Raw genomic sequence first — 23,064 nt, forward strand, 5'->3', positions numbered from 1 at the left:
CTTATTGCAGCTTTTTGTAGATCTGGCAGTAGTAACTTAGCTGTTCATGAAACAGTGCTGTCAAACAGTGACCTGTAGCTTGCTATTTAGTAATTGACGGTTACTGCTCAGAATGCATTCCACAGCTTGCAATGGTTGTTTATATGGTGTCTTACAGAGCAAATGGAGACCTCAACTGCAGGGGCTTCTAGTGTTTTCAGTACTTGCTGTTTAAATAGAAAACCTCTGAATACTTTAAAGGCCCATGTATTTCAGTTGCCTGGCAAAGAGCAAAAGGCTTGCAGGAATGGAAGAATGAAAGGATCAAATGATGGGCTTGTGCAGCTGCAGTGAATTTAAACATATGTCATAGTGGTACAGAGACGATGCAGACTTCAAAGTATGTTAATTGCTGCATAGATGGCAGAATCGTAGAAGGGTAAGGCTGCAGGTCAAAGATCAAGAATGTTTGTGCCCTCTGGGCTCTGGATATAGCTCCTAGAATAATGCTGTAGTTAAAATCAATTGTAGCTTTTTCAGCTGCATCTGATATCCAGAGTATTCTTCTTTCAGAAGCTACTTTGAACATCACATGATGATGTGCTGTGACTTTCACAAGACAGTTTTTCGCTTGCATTTGGGAGACTGAGTTGCAAATACTTGTCAGGGTTTGGGAGGGAAGGCAGTGGGACGGGATGGAGAGTGTTCGTCATAAGCACATCGACTTCTTCCCAGGACAAACATCTTTGATCAAATGTTATGAGTATTTACCGCACTGATGTTTGTCTAGTGCCGAAGTTTTACAGAATTTTACATCAGACTTCTGGCTTACTGCCTATTGCAATAATTAAAAAACCCAAATAACATAAATGCACTATATGTTATTTTTCAGATGCTCTTTTCATCAGGGTATGCACATGTTTAAAAAAAACTAGGCTATTTATATCTGTTGTCTGATGAGTCCTGAAGACTATAGACTAGAACAGAGAAATCGTGAAATACTTGTGTAAATGTCCATTGCAGATCATGACTGATACATTAGTACTTACGTGTTTAAAAGAAGTGGTGGGAGGACAATATAACAGTAGTAGGTGAGTTGAATGCAGAGATTTATTTTTATCCTTAAAAATACTTGACAGAATAGTCAGTATTTTGACTTCCGGAAGTCAAAATACTTTTTAGAAGTGTGGATTACAGGCCCGACTCAGCCCTGTTCTGAATCAGTGTGGAAGAGCAAAGCAGATGGTCTGTATTCTCTATATAATAGTAATAATAGGTCATCCATGGACATAGAGTGTGATAATGCAACTCGTAGGTACAAAATTTAGAATTTAATATCTTCCTAGGCAGAGAAGAGACAGGAGGAGGATGCTGAAAGATTTTTTTTTCCATCCATCCTTGTCTGATAGTGTCAAGTTGGTTGACATGAAATATTGGGTGCTGGCAGGATGGTTTGTGGAGCTCTGCTGGTCTTGAACTGTGCCACATGCATACATCAGCACAGCACCCTCTCGCTAGTGTCTTGAAGAAACATCTGCAGGTGTGTATCAGCACTGGCCTTCTGGCCATCTCTAAAAATGCCTGCTGGTAGGCTTTCAAATTTCTTCATCCTGTAACATGCACTTTTGCTGAAAGTGCAGTGCTGGCTGCTGCAGCCGCTGCCTTGGAGCGAAGCATCTGGTTGGGATGTGTTGTGCGATGCGTCCTAATTAGAGACGCTGTCTCTGTGTGATCGTGACAATTTTAAAGAAAGCTACAACTTGCCAAACTCTTGCCTGAGCTCTTGGCTGTTGTGCATTTGCATGAAGGAAGGATAAATGAGTGTTTAAATGAGCTCTAAAATCTTGAAATTGCATGTGAAAGGAAATAACTGAGTTCTGTATTACATCATGTTGAGTAGACTACAATAACTGAAAAAATTACACCCCACTACTATCAATTTATATATTTCTAGTTATAAATTCCAAAGCTATTTCTTAGGGATGAGTATATTTGGGAAGATTTTGGGGTAAAGATGACCAACCAACTTTTCGGTAATAATGGCTGATGTCCAGCACAGCCATGTTTTACTCTTAAAAAGGCAAAAGAAATTCTAAGTCTGTGTGCTTCGAATTTACCTACTGTGAATGAATAGGTGGATTAAAGCAATAATCCAAACATGGGGTCCTATTTCTATGTGCCAGGAGCCTGTTCGCTGTGCCAGCAGCGAGCTGGCACAAACATAAAACTTGAGGGTGTTTGGAGAACGCTGGCTCATACCTGCTCCTGCATAGAGGCCCAGGAACAGGAGTTCATGTTTCTGGGTCCTGCGCTCCCTCTCCGCCCCTGGGTTGCCTGGGGGAAGGGTGATCCCTTTGGCTCCTGCTTCTGGGGGGCTTGGCTGCTGACGCTGCCTGTGCCGTGGGGTTGTTCCACATCTCGAGTGTGGGGAAGGGCCTCGGGGTGGCGGTGGAGGGGGGCACTCAGGGCACATCCCCTCTGTTTGATACACCTAGGTAAGTCTGGGATGTGGGATCTGTTTGAACCTTTTGCTCTTAGCCTTGCAGAAGACCACAGCTTAACCCTGGGATCACTTTCAGACCTTAGGTTGCATGTGTGATAAGGTTGTGTTTTGAAATAAGGGTGATGTTTCTAAGTGAAAATAACACATTTGGAGCTATGGAGTTAAGCACAACTTCCTTTCCTCTTTCCTACTGTTCTCAGTTTATTTTAATTTGCATTGGTCTGTCTCTTACACATCACAAATGCTAATTATAAATATGGACTCTTCCCCTTGGAGGCCTTTTTACCATAAAGAGATCTAAATCGCGGAATTGTTAACTGCTGGGAGAAATATGAAATCTCTCATTATGCTCTCTGGGTTTTCCTCCCAGGTGATTTTAAATTAAAATTTTTAAATGGATATGGTTTTTTGTTTATCTAAACCTGCTTGTTTTACATGATATTTATATAATGCATTACTCTGGAGGTTGCAATGGAAATAATTCACTTGGAAAATCCTGTATTGCTAAACCTTAGGAAGCACTTTCACTACAGATATGCAATCAGAGGATGAAGTGGTAGTAATTAAGTAGCTAATGCTGTGAAGAAGCAATCTTTAGCTTTTGAGATAATTTAACAGGAAACAGCATTTTTAGTTCTTACTTCAGGAATCAGATAGCTCATTGTTGGGGTGTTTTAGTCTTCTTCCACATGCACCCTCCTTCCCTGGGTAAAGTGCATTTCTTGTCCCTTAATCCTAATTTATTGACACTTTCTAATTAATTCTCAGCCTTTTCTTAGCAGGTTGAAATCAGTACGTTGTCACTAGAATATGCCACTCAGTTAATTGGGTTTTTGCCCCAGTCACCTCCTGCCCTTTCTTGGTGGTCTTTGCATTACATCTCTCTAAGATTCTCTTCTTTTTTCAGTCCTTCTGCTTCTTTCCTCTTTCCCAGCTGAGTTTCTCTTTTTTATGTTACCACAGTCTAATTAATAATAAAGTTTTAGCTAATTTTTTTCTCAGCCCTAACTTCAGATAGGGCAGGTTTTGTTACTGGTAACAGTAGGACATTAAGTGCAGCGTCAGTATTTCAGAAGAAGGGCATTTCGGTCTTAAGAGTGTGACTTTAGCTGTAATGGTGGTGAATGGTCTTTTTGAGTGAATGTTGAATAGGTTTTTTTGTTTGTATAAATTAATTGTAATCATGCAGAGAATCATCTGATTACCCAGGATGGTAGCAAATAGTTGCTTATAAAAGTATGTAGCTAGAAAGAGCTTCTCTAGCTTCTCAAGCTCCTACTCTTGTAAGATTAGGCTTGTCTGGTTTTATACAACTTTGACATATTAAGACCTCCAGTGACAGAGGCTCCTCAGGCAATCTAAGGCACTCATTAGCTTTACAGGTAACCGTTTTTTTCCCTTACAAACTAGTCTAGCTTGTTTATTTAGCAGGGAATCCTGTTATCATTGACCTAAAACATAAGATGATGCTATAAATTTCAGTAGCTCCTAGGGCTAAGAATAAGCATCAGTGCTCCACAGCTGTGTTATGGTTTATTTGCATCCTGACATACCTGTGCTTTTTCTTCCTGCTCTGGTTCATAAAGGTGCCACGGCAACTGCCTTATCTGACAGTTTTAAGGAAAAATGCATGTTAATGTGTTCTGACTACATTTCCACTTATTTCCCACATACCTTCTTTTTAAGAAATAAGAACCTTTAAAAGCAACGACTACACCTCTCTTCTCAAAATTGAAGTGAATGTTGTAATCTAAAGTTACATGTTTAATATTGTATTTATTACTCTAAAATAGCAATTAGAAATTTGGTAGCCTTGCTTAATCCTTCGGTGAGTTTGCTCAAGCTACAATGTTGGACTTGCTCAGCAGTGTGAACTAATTCTCACAGGTTTGAATTAGAAATGGAAATTTGCAAAGGGTATTTATTTTTGGATTTGCTCAATCTGTGTTGCTGTTGGGCATTGTGCAGCATAAATCCAAGCTTCAGCACAAATAATGATTCTGCTGCAATACATTATCCAGCAATATATATTTATTGCCAAAACTGTGTGCTTTGTCCATTTTGGCCATGATTTTGTACAAGTTTCCTCATTAGTTATAGTTCTTCTTAAGATACTACTGTATCTGTAGCTCTAGCCATGGAAGTTTCTTCCCTCCTCTCATAACAGGCTTCTGTGGATGGCCTTTTTTTCTTTCCTTAAAGACAGTGTAGCTTGTATTAGGAGAGGCAGATAGCAACCTGATTTCTAGTTTGGGCTCAGAACAAATTCCACTTTAAAAAGATAAATGTGAGAAGACCTTGGTCTTCCTGCAGTATATTGTGGTGAGTGGCAATTTATATCCCAGTCTTCAGATTATAGCAAAAACCATATTTTTATGGTAAATCTACAGGCAATGTGCTGGAAAACAAACATGTCCAGAAATGCTGCCACGTTCTGCAGATGGTTCCACTGAAAGTAGAGACAGCATTCTCTACCTCCCTGTGTAAATGAGAGAAAAGGTGCCCCAGCAGTAACACTGAGTTAAAATAATGCTGAGGCTGTGAAGTCACTCAGAAGTTGGCAAGTGGCAGAACAGGATTTGCTTTCTTGCAGCTGTAATTCTGAGCTCGTCAGCCTTCAGCTGCACTGTGTCCCCCTTTCTCCCAGATAGTGTTTCACGCTTGTGAAAGGTGGTAAGTTCTGCTGCAAGTCATCCTTTTGTGTTCCTTTTCTGCCAGTGTTTTTTCTGTTAATCTTTTCTACCTGGGCCTCTGTGTCTGTGAGCTGATGTATTTTGTAGTTTCCTGGGACAGCCAGCGGGAAAACCTGATGGAGCATGACAGTCTCTGTGTGCTCAGGTTCAGTTTTGTGTTGCCCTTTGAAGATAACAAATGAAAAGTCCTGCTAGTGAGGACAGGACTGGATCAAAGCTCCCCCTCGTCTCGTTTGATTTGTGCATATACAGAGAATTTAAGTAACTTCAGTCTTTTACTTTAAACTGTTTTGTGGTGGGACTGATGATCAGGTCTGTCTTCAGGCCTGTTATCAAACCTGATTTTTGCTGAAAGACCTCCAACCCTGGAAGCATGAGATAGGGCATTTCAATCTTCAGCACTGAAACTCAGAGCTGAGGCAGAGGAGATGTTATGTTAGAAGTCATTGACACAACTGAACTTCATGTACAAGAACTACGAGGACTCTTTCAGTTGTTTAAACACTATTTTTAAATGTTGGTGAAATACAGCAGACAAAATGATGACAGTCCTCAGAGGATTTCTGTTGGTGATTTGAAACAGAGCGTTTCGTATAGCCACCTGCACGTTGACTGGGATTCTACACGACTGGTTTGGAGTTGCACATTCTTCAGTGTTGGTGCTAAGAGTCTGTTGCAAGGGGAAGGTCATTCACTAGGAGCATTGGATAAAATATTTTTGGTAATGCTTGTTCAGAGTGGACTTGGCAGGAAGTAACTGAGTGAGGCAGGTATCCAGTGTTACTTCAGATCAGTTAGTCAAAGCTATACCTGTATTCTCCATGGAAGTGCCTAAGAAAACGTGAATTTCATAGATGTGTCAAACCCATATGATGAATAACAATATAAGAGTATATCTCTGCTTTATGTGAACATTTCTTTCTGAAAGTAATGAACTTCCAGACCTGGCATATATGTGGGCCGGATGTTTTGGTTTCACTTGGGTTTCCTTTTTTTTTTTTTTAAAAAAAAGATTACTACTTATTAGCTCTGTCTCTGCTGATTTCTTATCACTTGTTGGCCAAACAAATTATCTTATCTCAGAAAAGTGATTTGTATGAAACTAAAATGTATTTTGAGTGAAGAAGTAGGTAATGCTAAAAAGGGATAATTTTTGTTTTGGATTCACAGTTGCATTTTCTCACAATGGACGTTTTTATTTCTACAGCATGCTGCATCTCCAATGCAAATGGGAATTCATGCCTGCATGTATTGTTTGGACATGAAATTTAAAGAAGACGTGCTTCTGCTTTTTCAGTTAAAACTATACATGTTTAATAATATTCTTCCTGTGTATGCCACTGAATAGGCCACAGACCCTTGATACAGCACCTTGAAGCTAAAAAGAATTGCTTCCTTTTCTCAGTGGTTTCAGCAAGCTTCACAGCTATAATACATTTAAACAAGACAAAGTGATTAGTTTCTTTTAGATCCTGGTGCTTCCCCTAATTTCTTTTAGCGTGTACCTTTTATTTTTTGGCACTTTCTTAAGCGAAGCACCTGTAATTTCTCTCAAGAATGCGTACCTCTGCCCATCAAAAAAAAGTGTGACATTATATTAGTACCCCGTCTACACTTTCAAAATTGAAATGCTTTACGCTTCTTTCTGAAAATGCCTCATTTCCAAGTAATTTGTATTATGTAAAATATGCTGTTTGGAGAGGCTTTTTAAAAGATCTTTAAAGGTTAACATTTTTAAATGCTTACGAATTATTTCTTTTTTAACCACTTAATTTCTTTTTTAACAGCAAATCTTAGTTTTAGATCTAGCATAAGTATTATGAAAACAATGTATTTTCACTGGGGAGAAGTTCTTTGTTCATTAAGTTGCCTCTGGTGAAATGCATCATCCAGCCATGGGCACCATATCAGAATCTGCTGTTCAAACAAAAGCAGCCCAGCGTGTGCTTGGAGTTCATGTACCTTCAGTGACAGCTTATCTCCCAGCCTTGCTTTGTAAACTTTTATACTCTTTATAGTGTTAACTGCCAGAGTGCTGAACTACCCCTTGCATATAAAATTTGTAAAATTTTGACACCGATTATGTCAAAGGCTGCTACTACTACTACAGTGAGTGACTTGGGTTGGACTGGACTAGAGCATCTGCATTGGCTTCTGAAGAAATGCCAATTAATTTCTTAGTTAACACTGAGTTTCATTCACTGGAAGGTCTCCTCGTCACGTATGTGGACTCACTGTATCTTTGTTATTTTAACTAAAGCAATTGCTTTAATGTGCTGTGTATGGTTGTAGCCATGACTACGTTGCTGCTCCATGTGTGCTTGCCATATGTGTAAACAATTTGCTGATTTTAGTAGTATGACCTATTGGCCTCTGCCTGTATAAACAAATGGAGGCCAAAGTTCAGAGAGATCAGAGGGGAAACTTTAAACATCCTGCAAAATCTGCAGTCCATTAAGTGTACATTAGTATTTGGTTACAGCCAATCCTTTTGTACTTCTAAATAATTTGTTCATGACACATTTGGGAAAGGGGGGTAGCTTCACCTGGTGCATGGGGACTTCAGGGAACATAATTTGCATTGGTTTTATGTTAAGAAACAAGCTTCAGTGCTATTTTCTTGTCTTGGGAAGGGAAGTAATGCTAACACATGCTTTACTTCTAATTTAGGTTGAGATATAAATGTTAAAGTTATGGGGACAGGCCTTGGGAAAAAGGGCTATAGTGTACAAAGAACAGTATCACGAGAGACAGATGACTCACAGGCAACAGAATGAAATGTGTGTCAAGGGAGGAGGCAAAGTAAGAGGTAAAGTGAGAAGTGCCAGCAAGATTGAAGGAGATATATTTGAAAGAACAGATTTGAAAGAAGTCACTAGCGCGTAAAAGGAAGAGAGAAGGCAGACAGTATGGTAAGAGGGTTAAAAGATGCTAAGATTCTGACAAAGAAATAAGCCTTGATGTAGTAAGCCAAGTAGCACATGGAAAAGAAAGGTCGGGACTACCCAAGCTCCTGAATGACCAAACACCCCTACTTTCCTTTCTTACTTTAGTCAGCTGTTTTTCTGGCGGGAACACAGGAGCTCAGATTCCAACCCCCAGCTGTGTGGTGGGGAGTGAAAATTCACTTGGCTCCTCCTGGTGTTAAGCACAGCCGTGCCCTGACTGCTGGTAACTGCTTGTGTTGGTAGGTAAAACCAAGAGCCTGTATAAGTCAAAGAACTTGATAAATGTTTGCTGTGTTTTCAGTATGAACTTTACAGGAATCACTGTGGTGCTATTGGCATCTCACAGGGTCTGTTGTTGTTTGTGTCTTTACAACTGAACTTTTCAATTTGAGTAGAAATGAGTGACTTGTTAATATTTCTGGATCTGAGTCTGAATTAACCCTGCAGACTTTTCTGATTGAAATATTTTAAAATGAATTTCTGATGGACTTTTATGTTTCTAAAATTCTTTTCTTAACTTTTTAGTAAGTCTTAAAAAAATTAAATCTGTTATTTCTACATAACAGATCTTATCTCCTCTAAAACTTCCCTTATTATTTTATTAACTATCTTATTAACTTCCAGGTATAATGGATCACCAGTAAGAAGTTTTAAGGCATTTTATCATTTCATTGAGCAAGAATAAAACAGAAGCTAAATTGTCTATGATGCTAAGGCTTTCAAAATCCAGTATGTAACTTGATGTACTAGAAATACTAGTACTAGAAATAGTTATCGCCTTTTATCATCATCCTGGGTAACATTCCTGAAATGAAACTCTGATAAATTGTGCAGCATGAAAAATGCTAGCATTTGTATGCAAACAGCAGCTTCCTGAGAATGCAGGTTTTTTTTCTGAGTCACTCAGAGGAACTTCCAGGCCTCCTCTGGCCTATTTTTTTCCCAACACCTTTAGTACATAATACCTATATAAGCTGTAGTCTCAAAATATTACTGAAAATAAGTCTGTCTTTAAAACAGAATGGAGATTGAGGGAAACAGAACGATGGGCTGGACTTCAGTACAAAGGGGTTTATGCCTTAAGCAGCTTCTCTGGCTGTGGAGCAGTAGCAGTTCTGTACTTCTGCTTCTTACCCATATGCTGCTGTTCTGGTTCTCTGGATGTCCAGGGTCTTGTGTACCTGCCTGCTTGGGGGTGTATATGAGATGCTGCACACGTGAGCAGTTAATGGGTGAAAGCTTACTGCTGAGAAGGAGTTACAGTAGAAATTGTTTAGAGATGGACTATTTCCAAAATTGTCTAAAAAAGTGTCCCTTTTGGGGCCTCCCCTGTGATGTTTTGCTGCTGTCGTTGGAGACTTTCTATTGGGGAATACAATATTGTGGAAGTAGCCCATCGTTTCATGTACAATGCTACTTTCAGAGCAAGAAAAACCATTATGCTGTTGTGGCGGATGGGTTTCTCGGCAACCCACTTGAACATACTGGTCAACAAATCCCGGAGCTCCAAGTAACTTCTCATCAGACTAGTCAGCTGGAACCACCATCTGCTTTCTGTTCCCCAGATTTCTGTGTAGAAACTTCCTTAAAATGCAAGTATCAGGAAACAGTTTGTGCATGAAGCATTAGTGAGCATAAAATCTAAATGTCACTTTTACCATAGTATACTAAATCACTTAGTCCCCGTTATTCTGAATTATTGTCACGTTAAGCATACCTGTTTAATTTATAAGACATCCTAATAAACTGTTGTAGGAAGCATGTTACCTTAAATGGGGAAAAGGTTTGCTTTTCTAGGTAGAAAACATCAAAATACTGTGTCTGGTAACAATGTCAGTTTTCCTTCAAATATTCTGAAAAGAACACCTTACTTGCAAATGTAAATATTCATAGCTCAGTATGAGATCTGCCATTAAGTGGTATTTACGTATGTGCATTTTATATTCACAGATCCTAACTGACTCATAGATAGCATTCTGATTTTAAGGATTTTTTGGTAGTGTCATGAAGATGAAGTCCTTTGCAGGTAGAAGATGACTACTATATGAAAACTCAAGAAGTGTGCCAATAATCATTGGGTGGGGAGAGATCAGTTAACACTTTGTACAGTTGTTTGTTTTTCAATCATTGACGATTACTTGCAATAACAAATGTCATTATCTGCTATATTTCCCCTGTTGTATGTTTTGTCACCCTTATAAACAGGATAAGCTGCAGATCCAAACCCCATTAGTTTTAATGACTTTTGGGTACACTCTCTCCTCAGTGCACAACTGCTTTTGCAGTGTTAATTTTTAAAAAAGAGGTTAGGCTTTTGGCAAACTCTGCAGGGTTAGTATTTGAGGTAATACATGAAAGTAGATGTTTGATAGGAACTGACCTGCTCTTACAGCAGGTGAAAATGGTAATCAAATCTTCTCCCTACTTGAAGTTGCTCAGTACTAAGAAAAACACATTTATATAACCAATATAAGAACACATACTAAGTGTACAAAAAAAACCCCCAAAAAACTGAATCCCTGTTTTTCAAGCTTTTAGGATTAAGAATTTGAGCCAAAAAGGCAGATGGTAAATCCATTTCCCAATGCTAATCTGACAACAATGTTCTGATCCTCTGTGGAGCTCAGTAAGGCCATGTGCTTGCCTGAAATCCACAGGCTGCCAGTAGATGGTATCTCTTCGTGTGAAAAGTTTTCTCTGATTTAGCAGGAGGCACTGCTCTGTCACCAGCTAGTGAGCAGGTATGGGTAATGCTGTTTCTCTGGTTTCTCTGCAGTGAGTATTATAAAATACTGGGGTTTTTAGGAAGCAGGGAAGAAGAGTGCTATGTTGTCCTTTCCTGAGTGGACATCTGTAAGACATCTTTTATTCATTTTTCTTTTCTTTAAACTGCAAATCATAGAATCGTTAAGGTTGGAAAAGACCCATAAGATCGAGTCCAACCACTAACCTATCACTGCCACGTCTACCGCTAAACCATATCCTCAAGCACCAAGTCTACCCTTCTTTTAAATACTTCCAGGGATGGAGACTCCTCCACCTCCCTGGGCAGCCTGTTCCAATGCCTGACAACCCTTTCAGTGAAGTTTTTCCTAATATCCAACCTAAACCACCCCTGGCGCAGCTTGAGGCCATTTCCTCTTGTGCTGTCGCATGATACTAGGGAGAAGAGACTGACCCCTGCCTCACTACAACCTGCTTTCAGGTAGTTGTAGACAGTGATAAGGTCTCCCCTCAGCCTCCTCTTCTCCAAACTAAACAACCCCAGTTCCCTCAGCTGTTCCTCATAAGACTTGTTCTCTAGACCCTTCACTAACTTTGCCCTTCTTTTGACATGTTCCAGCACCTTGATGTCCTCCTTCTGTTCAGTTTTGGGCCCCTCACTACAGTACTTGAGGTGCGGGCTCACCAGTGCCAGAGTACAGGGGCTCAATCACTTCACTGCTCCTGCTAGCCACACTATTCCTGATACAAGCCAGGATGCCATTGGCCTTCTTGGCCATCTGAGCACACTGCTGGCTCATGTTCAGCCAGCTGTCAACCAACACCCCCTGGTCCTTTTTCTCCAGGCACCTCTCCAGCCATTCTTCCCCAAGCCTGTAAGGTTGCACGGGGTTGTTGTGACCCAAGTGCAGGACCTGGCACTTAGCCTTGTTGAATCTCATATAGTATTCAGCCTGTTCAGGTCCCTCTGCAGGGCCTTCCTGCCCTCCAGCAGATCAACACTTCCACCCAGCTTGGTGTCATCTGCAAACTTACTGAGGGTGCACTCAATCCCCTCATCCAGATCATCAATGAAGATATTGAACAGGATCGGCCCCAACGCTGAGCCCTGGGGAACACCACTCGTGACTGGCTGCCAGCTGGGTTTGACTCCATTCACCACCACTCTCAGGGCTCGGCCGTCCAGCCAGTTTTTAACCTAGTGCAGAGTGCACTTGTCCAAGCCATGAGCAGCCAGCTTCTCTGGGATAATGCTGTGGGAGACAGTGTCAAAGGCCTTACTAAAGTCCAAGTAGACAACATCCACAGCCTTCCCCTCATCCACTAAGCAGGTCACCTTATCATAGAAGGAGACCAGGTCAGTGAGGCAGGACCTCCCTCTTATAAACCCATGCTGGCTGAGCCCAGTCCCCTGGGTGTCCCGCATGTGCTGTGTAATGGTATTCAAGATGATCTGCTCCATGACCTTTGCCGGCACTGAGGTCAGGCTGACAGGCCTGTAGTTCCCCGGATCCTACTTCCGACCCTTCTTGTAGTGGGGCATCACATTTGCTAGTTTCCAGTCATCTGGGACGTCCGAGGTTGACCAGGACTGCTGATAAATGATAGACAGTGGCTTGGCAAGCTCCTCTGCCAGCTCCCTCAGTATCCTCAGGTGGATCCCATCCGGCCCCATGGACTTGTGAACATCCAGGTGAAGGAGCAGGTTAGTGACTGCCAACTCTTCAACAACTGGGACTTCATTCTGCATACTAGCTCCATCTCCCAGCACAGGGGCCTGACAACCCTGAGGATGACCAGTCTGACTACTAAAGACTGAAGCAAAGAAAGCATTAAGTACCTCAGCCTTCTCCTCATCTTTCCTGGCAAGGTTACCTTCCGCATCCAACAAAGGAGGGAGATTCTCCCTGGCCCTCCTTTTGTCACTGATGTATTTATAAAAACATTTTTTTGTCATCTTTAACAGTGGTGGCCAGTTTAAGTTCCAACTGGGCCTTCACCTTCCTAATCTTTTCTCTGCATAACCTCACAACATCCTTGTAGTCCTCGTGAGTCACCTGCCCCTTCTTCCAAAGGCAGTAAACTCTCCTTTTTTTCTTGAGTTCCAGCCAAAGCTCTCTATTCAGCGAAGTTGGTCGTCTTTCCCCGCCTGCTCGACTTATGGCACATGGGGATGGCCTGCTCCTGTGCCTTTGAGACTTCCTTCTTTAATAACATCCAGCCTTCCTGAACTCCTTTGCCCTTCAGGACTGCCTTCCAAGGGACTCTGTTAGCCAGACTCCTTAACAATCCAAAGCCTGCCCTTCTGAAGTTCAGGGTAGCAGTTTTGCTGACCCTCTTCCTTACTTCTCCAAGAATCGAAAATTCTGTCACGTCATGGTCACTGAGCCCAAGACAGCCTGTGACCACCACGTCACCCAGCAGGCTTTCTCTGTTTGTAAACAGCAGGTCCAGCAGGGCACCTCCCCTGGTTGGCTCGCTTACCAGCTGCGTCAGGAAGTTATCTCCCACATGCTCCGGGAACCTCCGAGACTGCTTTCTCTCTGCTGTGTTGTATTTCCAGCAGGTATCTGGTAAGCTGAAGTCTCCCGCAAGGACTAGGGCTAGAGATTGTGAGACTTCAGCCAACTGCTTGTAGAGTACTTCATGTGTCTCCTCATCCTGGTTGGGTGGTCTATAACAGACTCCCACCAGGATGTCTCCCTTATTGGCCTTCCCCCTGACCCTTACCCCTAAGCACTCAACCTTATCATTACCGTCATTGAGTTCTAGACGGTCAAAGCACTCTCTAACATAGAAGGCTACCCCTCCACCTTTCCTTCCCCTCCTGTGCCTTCTAAAGAGCTTGTAGCCATCCATTGCAGTGCTCCAGTTGTGCGAGTCATCCCGCCATGTTTCCATGATGGTGACCACATCATAGTTTCCCTGATGTGCGATGGCTTCCAGCTGCTCCTGTTTATTGCCCATGCTGCCTGCATTGGTATAAATGCACTTCAGTTGATCTATTGTTTTTTTTTCCAGCACAGGTATGCCACCCCTAGGCTTATTCCTAGCAAGCCTGGTTTTATCCCCTTCCCCCTTTGTATCTAGTTTAAAGCCCTCTCAATGAGGCCTGCTAACTCCTGAGCCAGAATCCTTTTCCCACTTTGCAACAGGTGAACCCCATCTGTCTCCAGCAGGCCTGGGGCCATGCAAACTGCCCCATGATGATAAAAACACAAAATTCCACTGCTGGCACCAGCCTCTGAGCCACGTGTTAATGAGATGGGACATCCTGTTCCATTCCATATGTCTCCCGGCTACTGATGGGATGGAGGAAAACACTACCTCCGCTCCTGATCCTTCAAGCAATCGCCCCAGTTCTCTGAAGTCCCTTTTGATCGTCTTTGCACCTCTCTCAGCTACCTCATCACTGCTGACCTGAACAACCACTAGCGGATAATAATCAGATCCTTTTACTAGCCTAGGGAGCTTCCTGGTAATGTCTCTTACCTTTGCCTCAGGGAGGCAGCCGACTTCCCTATGGGATGGGTCCGGCCGCCATATCGGGCCCTCTGTTCCCCTCAGATGGGAGTCGCCTACAACAATTACCCTTCTTTTTTTTTTTTCTTTTCTTACCAGTGGCTGTTGTAATGCGTGGGGCTGACTGGTTCCCTCTAGTCAACCCCTTGGGTGGATCGCTGTCTGTGATTTGAAAAATGGGCTCTGTTCAGCTGATTCTGGTAGTTGTTTTGCAACTGTTGTTGTATTTAAAAATAGTCTTTTGAGGTAACGTGAGAAATGACCTTTGAAGAAATTGGGGTAAGCCAAGTGAGTGAGTCATAAAAATACAGTTGTGCAAAGCTGTCTAAATGTATCTTAAACACATCTAAATTTGAATTAATCCTCTGAATTAACTCTAAAATTTTAAATTTTTTAAAGAACAATAATTTTCTTTATCAAGAAGTCATTAGTTTTGTTTAATGTCGAAAATCACGATAAAACTGATTCAATTGTAGGGCACTCTTTAACCTGAACCTTGCAGAATGAGAAGCTGCCAGAGAGACGGATTTTCAGCTGGTAGATGGGGAGGCACTGACTAAAGGACCTTCTTACTGCTGTTGCTGGGAAGGGCCTGTTTTGCTTGTGTTTCTGTGTCAAAGTTGGTTTCCTAAGGGCTGTTTGACTTGGTTTGGCAGCTTGCTTTTCTGTTTTACTTAGAGTGCAATAAATTGGTAAGCAAGCGGAGCCTTTTTCACATAAGGGCTAATGTTCAGTATTACGTGACACTTTCAAAGGATGAAATGTTCTGGATTAAGCAGGATTAGACCTGTAATTTTTCCAGATCTTTATCTGGTTTTTAGGTGATGACTTCCACATTTGGCTGCATTATAATTTTACAAATAAGCTTCTGCAGACAGAGCCAAGGTATCCATGCCCTATATGGGCCAATCAAGATAAATTAATACATATATTAATACATAAATAATACATAATTAATACATAAATAAATACATATATTTAATTCTTATCCATTTTAGGGCCTGTCTTGAAATTCTCATAGAACGCATCTATTTTTGAAAAAGCGAAACCAACTGCTTCATTAAACATATAATTATGTGGTGCAGACAGCAGTCTCCAAAGACGTTACTACCCTTTTTGCTAGGTAATTGTAGTAGGAAATTCAGTGCCCTCTGGGGCACTTCTCTTGCCATCAGTCTCTGGTTGTTTCCTGCCTCACAGGAAAAACAGTGAACAGTAAATGATTTCTGCTTTTAATTAGGCTGACAAAGATGCATGCCCTGAAGTACATTAGACGGTGTAGTCATTAAGTGTAGTGTCCCTATAGGCATTTCCTGGATGTCCCTTAGAGTTGCCTGTGTCCCGGGATTTGCAGTTAGCGGGCTGCGAGGGTATGTGTGCACCTCTTTGGCCTTGTTTCTCAAACTTGTACTAAACCGGCATCTCGGGTGGTCTGTACCACCCAGTGCTGGCTCTTGCTCTGGTTGCCAAACCTCCTGGCACGCTGCTGGCTGGGTTGCTCTTGGCCTCTGCTTCTCCTTGCTGTTCCGATGCAGCCAGCTGAGCCTCTGAATTCAGCGCAGCTACAGAAAAGCAGTGAGCGTGTTAACACGCGGCTCTAACAGGCTCTGCAGTGTGAGGCTTTATTAGCAGCAGTGTGCTGTTGGTCCTGAAAGTAGTGTTAAATTGACCTCCTTTTGGCTACTGAGGGACCAGGGATTCATTTTTATTGCCTATTTGCTGCTAAAATTTTACTCCAATGATAGTTTTGAACAAAATAACTGGCAGCAGTGGTGGTCTTGATGAATGCTTTAGATGCTTCATATAGAAGGATTTAGGTGTCTCTTCAGCCATTGCAATTTGAGTTCAGTCCCTTCTTAATAAGTGCATGAAATTAGAACTTCACCACTGGAATGGAGACTCTGCAGCACTTCAGCTGGCATTTTTGTGCTCAGACTACAGGAATTTTCATGTTGCTCGACTGAGGCCTCAGACCTACTTCTGCAGTGCTTTTCAAATTATTTAGATGTTCCAGCTGAGAAAACAAGTATATTTCCAAGTATCTAGTCAACATTATGCACAATAGGTTCCACTACAGAGGGAAACTCCTACAGTTTTTGCTTCCTAGTGATCCAGGCTGGAGATCTAGTGTTCAGATAAAGATTAAATAAAAAATTTAAGAATTTGGGCTTCTGCTATTAGAAACTGTAATAAAGAATAGAATTGTCAGTCAGGTGAATATATGTGGTGATAACTGTGATTGTTTCATGGGAGGGAGTTAGTGTAATGCTTTTCAGAGTTCTCTGAAGGTGGTAACACTTGTGGGAGTGAGGGCAATCTACTAGGCTTTGAAATTCCAGATACTTCAGGGAACCTGACAAAAGCACCCCTTCTAAGAAACTTGTACATTGTTAAAGCTGGACAGTTCTTTAGGGAACTTTTAAAAAAGACGGGCAACAAAAGATAGAAGCAAATGGTCAGATTTTAATTTGGAAGGAGATTATTAGTAGATCTCTGCTGGGGTCTGCTCTGCTCAAGTATGTTAATGATGAACTGGAAAATAAGGTGAAGCGATAATTTACACAAAATTTTTTAATAGATAAATCTAAATTGGACTCTAAGAAGAGTCGTAGAAGAGTCTCACAGTACTTAACTACTGAATAATAAAGTGGTGGGTGAAATTCAGTGATGTTACGTACCCAGTAATGCACAGTGGAAGACAGGGGTGAGGGGAGCAAATCTGCCTGTATGTAGTGTGTGAAGAGTTCCTGTCAACAATGAACTGTTGCCACCTGGAATGAGATCCTGGAGGCATTTTGCTAATACTATGAAAATGTCAATATTGAGTGATCCAAAGGGTGAATATAATGATGTGAATTGGAACAGAACAGGAAACCTGGTTAACGATTGTAGAGAGCTTGTATCTTGAGTACTTGGTGCTCTTGGTGTTCATACCTGTTGTCCTCTACACCTTCTCCCGAGCTGTAAAAAATTAGTATATAAATACTAAATTAAATAAATACAAAAACTTAGTAGGCTGGATAAGAAGGAAAGCATGGCTTCTGCACAAGGAAAGAATAAACAATCGTGGATCTGACTGATGGTCCACCTAGCTCAGTATCCAATCTTCACTAATGACAAGTAATAGCTGGCTAAGGGAGAGTATGGCAACAGGCTTATAGGGTGCTCCCTATTTGTTCACTGATTCTTGTGAACCTTATTTCGTGTGGGTGATCCCTGAGCCTCTAATCATCTGGATTTCAACGACTAAGCCAGATGCGTAGGTGTTTAAGCTTCCTAAACTCTGTAGTCTCTTTTTGTGGAACTGTGTAAGCTTTTTGCATCCCGAGCACATTGTGGCAGCTTACACCTGTTATGTGACAAACCACCCCCTCTGGTTTGTTTTGGCTTAATTTTTCAGCCTGAAAAAGAAATAACTGCAGAGAATATTAAAAAAGTCTATACATTCATAAATGGCACAGAGAAGGTGACTATGGAATGTCTTGTGTTGAAATGTGAAGACTGAGGAGTTCCAGTGAAATATCAGATGCCTTGTTTTAAAAAAAAAAAAAAAAAAATTGAAAAAATCAGTCCTATGAATCATTGCAGTTGAGATTAGGTGGAAATAAAAAGTATAAATGGGTTTGAAAATGGATTAAGTATATTAATAAAGGATCTACTGATATTGGTTGAATGTGGCAGTCCACTTACATCCTTCAGCACATGAAATGTCAAAAAATGGAAAACAAAGTAGCATTAAATAAACTATAATAAAATTATCTGCTCATAAAAAAGTTGAAGTTTCATTTGGCGCTTCCTTGTATATTAAAATAAATACAAGATTTAGCTATATGTTTATTAAGACTAAAATGCCAAAAGGTAACAGAAGTGAATTTGCGGCTCTGGGAGAGAGAGCGTAACTTGATTTTTAGTAAAATGTCAAATAATTTTGAAGAGCGCTGAAGCTGTTATATGAGTTGCAGCAGGGATTACAGGACTGGTTTGTCTAGTCATATAAGGTGAATTTCATTTCCATTTTGCCTCTATGAATAAGATTAAAATAAAGTATGGAAATACTACTGTTAGAATTATTTGATATTCTGTTTCTCACATACGTTTTCCATTACCAACTAAGTGCTTAAAATAGTTCTTGGAGACTTAAAACAAGTTTTTGTCAGATGCAGTTTATAAAATAGTTTCAACAACTTAAAATGGAAACAGCTTAAAACAGATTGTTATAGGTAAACCTAAAAACTGCCCTCAATAAAGATTAGACCATGGCAGAATTCCTGCTGTTGCTTGATAGTGGAGTTAATTCCACCTTTTTTCTTGAGCTGAATATGCGCATCTGTTAATTTCTAGGTAACCTTTGAACATAAAAGGAAGCTGTACGTGGTGTTTGCCAGGTATCCTTATAGCCACTCACCAACCATTCATTCAGAACTGGTCATCACAAACACATTGTAAATGTAAAACCTTCCCTGCTGAGGAAAAGCAGCAATTATTTTGCCTTTCTCTCTCTCTAGAAAGTAGATGCAGCCCAACCTGTGAAGAAGGAAAATGTTCTAATTACACTGAAGTACCTCCCATCACTGTTCTTCAGGATACCAAGGGAAGCAAATACTATCTCCTGACTAATTTTATATGTTCTTCATTAGACACAACTTTGAGAGTTACGTCAGCAGTTTAGCACTAATCACGTAACTGGTACAGGATCTGAAATAGGAGTTGTATTCAGAAAATGGGTGAAAACTGATATTGCTAAAACTGCTGATGTGTACCCTTGAAATGGTTCACTTTGAGTTTTGTCTGAGTTCATGGCAAATTTGCCCTTTCTGGTTTGCTTCCGCTATATATATGTGGATTGATTCCTTTTAAAGACTGTGTATTTATATCCTAAACACATGGCAACTGACGCTAGCCTTCTGTGTCTGATTTCTGCTTACATTGGAGATTGATGCTCTATAATAGATCCTTAAAGCATTTTGCAGCATGTGACAAAAGCTCCCTCTTGCCTCATGCTGTTACAACAAGCGTCGGTGAAAGTTTTGTCTCAGTGTGCTGGTTGTGGAACATAATTGCTACTGAGTCTGAAGGCAAGGAGTAAAGCGTCAGGGTACCCTTTTGGTGGTTGGTGAGGTGGTATGACTCCCTTTGTTGTAAGTCTTCACCTGTCCCAAAACATCAGTAACAAATACGTCACTGAAGTGGTGTCCCAGTCAAGCTGTCTATTAGCAGCACTTTACTATGGAAAAGAAGATGGATTATAAGAAGAAAAAAAGCATTCATTTTTAGCTTCTCTCTTTTTTTTTTTTTAACCCTGAGAAGCTTACTGAAAAAGATACCAAGTTTTAAGTAAAACTAGTTATAGATACCTTGAATCATTGAACAACCTTGGGGTAGTTCATTTGCAAATTGACTTATCTGCCAGCCAGCTTAATCTATCTGACATGCATTGATGCAGTTCATTAAAGAAGGTCACTTTCTCATTATTCCCTGAATTGGAGCTTAAGATCCCAAACTGCCCAACTTTGGCAAGGTCTTATATTAGGTAACCAAGTCTTCTCCCAGCCCAGAATGACACCACCGCCACCCCCCACCTACTTTCTTCCATGTTTTATCCTTCAATAGCACCAGATGTCCAACAAGCTTATCTTTTCAGCAAACCTCTTGGGCCTATGTGTTGCTGGACAATTGCACTAGAGAGTGTTGGGGAGGTCAGCAGTTGACCTATTAAAAAAAAAAAAATTGATTTCAGAGAAAAATTGTGTGCCTTTAGTGACATGTGAAGGCAGTGTGCATTTTTAATGTTAAATTTTGTGTGAGAGAGAGTGAACCAAGGATATTGTTGTTGGCACCCAGTGATAAGTTCTTAAAAATAAAAAACAAAACAAAACTGTGGCTTTGAATTCATTGAGTAGCAAATCTTGTAGTAGCTTCTGCACAATGGCTTAAAACCATACCAGAAGCTTGGTATTAATCTTTTTTAAATTCAGTGCTCTGTTCACTTTCACTTAGGAGGTTTCCTGTTTCTGAGATATAGATGCAGCCAGTCATCCCCTCAGTTGCTGTAAATCAGTGTGGTGCTGATGCAGCCAGTGCACTGGGCCAGCCTGTGTGTTAGGTGAGAATTTGAGCAGCTGTCTGTCCTGTCTAGCTAGTTTCTTTATTTGGTGAGGTTTGCAGACTGTTACAGAGGCTAGTGTGTCAAGACAAATTCTGTATGGTATCTGATTCACCCTTCTGGCTCTTCCACTCTTCAGCTAAACTCATGATTTCAGCATTAAGATCTATTTTGGAGCTAAGTGTGTGTTCTTCTAAAGGAGTTACCTGAACTCTATCTTCTCTATTTTATTATTTTTGTGTCTCTTAAATGCTCTTGTCTTCCAAGTGTTATTTTAAACTTGACAGTATGGTCTGTGCAGTCCTCCCGATGCACTGCCTGCTGCTGGTTTATTGAGAGAAATTGACCTCTTAAGTTATAACTTAACAGTGCTGTGATGTTAGGGCTTTAAAACACTTCATGTTCTTTCCTGATGTTAAGGTCCCATTAAAGTGCGAAAAATACCAAAGAAGGGAATAGATAACATGTTGTGCACATCACAGAAAGGATCTGGCCATGGAAAACGCTGCTTTCCTTTCAGTGTTGATGGTTTGTGTTTATTGTCAGTTGTCTTTCACCCTTCACAAGCATAGAACTTGCCTTCCCTTGGGATAATGAAAATATTGAAAGTAAGCAAACTTTGACTGTGGTCGCAGGATAAGAGACGTGGTCAGTATTGTCCAATGACATTTAATATGTGACTAGGTTGCCTACTGGGCATAGGAGCTAAGTTTAGTTACTGGTGCTGTGTTGAGCATACTGAGTTAAGCTTCAAGTGGAAAGAAGAGCATGTAAAATAGCACAGCATAATTCTTTGCCTTATTTATAAAGCTCTGTTCTGAAATATCTGGGTAATATATAATATTTTATTGAAACTGTAATGAATCCTGGACTGAAAAGAGAGGAGGGTAACTTGCCAGTATGGTCACTTTTGGGTATAAGATGATTGTGGGGATAGGCTTATTAAATGTGATTTCAATAAGAAAATTACTTGAGCTTCATATTGGGATTGACTCCCAGTCAAATGGACATCAGCATATTTAAAAAATAAATTCTGTAAGAAACATGGAAAATAGGCATAAGAGGCTTTTGTGTAAGAAACAGTTTTATCAGACGCTTACTTTTGTTGGTGTGCATTTGTGTACCTCTTTTATTTTTGAAACATGTTTGTAGCGTAAGTTCGTAGTGCAAATTTTTATTTGCTATTAAATTTTATTACAAAAATCTTTTGACTAGAGTACTACTGTACTAGAAACATAGACTCTGTTGTTTCACTTCCTGCTTGGCATTGCTTTATTAGAAAGACACATTTTGTGGAGAAAATGGTTCTGTCTCTCTTGCTTTAGGTAGCTACGATTACTGTAGAGTTAACATGGCCATGTGTTCCTAGAAGGTTCATAAGGTAAGGAAAAAAGCTTTGCACTCCTTTAGCTAAAAAGCTTGTGTTGGGATGAGGCCAAATTAAACACACCAGTACCTCTCTGGGTTTATGATTTGCGTCTCTTTCTTCAGCTTTTGGAGTTCCTTGGGATTCATACCTTTGCTTGGGGTCTGCCTGCAGGCACTATGGATCCCAATATCAGCTAGAACAAATATATGGAGTGCATCTGGGGAGAAATAAAATTTCTATTCTTTGGCTTTTTTAAGAGAAATTTTACTGCATCTCCCTTGACAAACAGTTCCTGTAGGTGAGTGATTACCATTTTCCATGAGGGGAAATGCTAGAAAATATGTGGGTGAATCCACGTGTTTTTCCATTACAGTTTAAACATGTGCCTTCAACGTTAGATTTTAAAAGTATGTGTAAACCAAGCAGCAAACCATAAATCCTCATGAAAACTTACTGAAATTATGGAAATGCATATTTTTTTTTAATCACACTTGGACCTTGTTTGGGTTTTTTTGTTTAGAAAAGTTCAGAAACATTTGTTATTCAGAAAACTCCACATCAACTCCTCAATCAGATTTTCTTCTCTCTCTGTATATCTACATATCTATATAGATACAAATAAGAAAAATCACTGTTCTTAAGCTTGGGAGAACCGTCTCCTATCTTTGTCCATCAGAGTCGAGGTTGCCCTCTGCACTGCAGTTGTCAGCTGTCTTGCTCCTTTCCCTGTATGGTTCACTTCTTGCCGAATGCTCCTTCAGCCAGAAACTGCATCGTGGTTTAGGAGTTTGTATTCAAGGAGAAAAATTATGAGAAAGAGCTCTTTCAGTGAACATGTGTAGGGCCCAGAAGGATCTGCTGGTTAGAAGGAAAATATGAACTGGAAATAAGTTGCATGTTTTAATAGTGAGGGTAATTTATTATCCTTTGGAACACTACATCAGGGGATATGCAGTAAATTCCCCTAGGTGCGGGGTTGTTTTTTTCTTTTAATTTTTCTTTTTTTTTTTTTTTTTTTTTAAGTTCAGCTACTTTGATAAAACTGTGTTCCATTTATTAGATCTGATGGGGGGGTTGCAGGGGGAGATTGTGGCTGTCACTATGCATGGTTAAAGTTGGGTTATTTTGATTCTTCTGGCTGAACAGGAGCTGCTGAGATTCATTCAGTCTCTGCAGAAGTAAATGCTGATTTGGCTTTGTTCTGCCTCAGCCAGGGCAGCTCT

General features: G+C 40.6%; 1 protein-coding gene across 5 annotated transcripts in view; it reads left to right on the top strand.

Moving 5' to 3' along the window:
* The window catches only part of SPSB4 (splA/ryanodine receptor domain and SOCS box containing 4), a 93,651-nt gene that overhangs the window by 26,216 nt on the left and 44,371 nt on the right, over window positions 1-23,064 (top strand). The window lies entirely within an intron of this gene.

This window comes from Phalacrocorax aristotelis, chromosome 7, assembly GCF_949628215.1.
Source record: "Phalacrocorax aristotelis chromosome 7, bGulAri2.1, whole genome shotgun sequence".
Taxonomy (NCBI): Eukaryota; Metazoa; Chordata; class Aves; order Suliformes; family Phalacrocoracidae; genus Phalacrocorax; species Phalacrocorax aristotelis.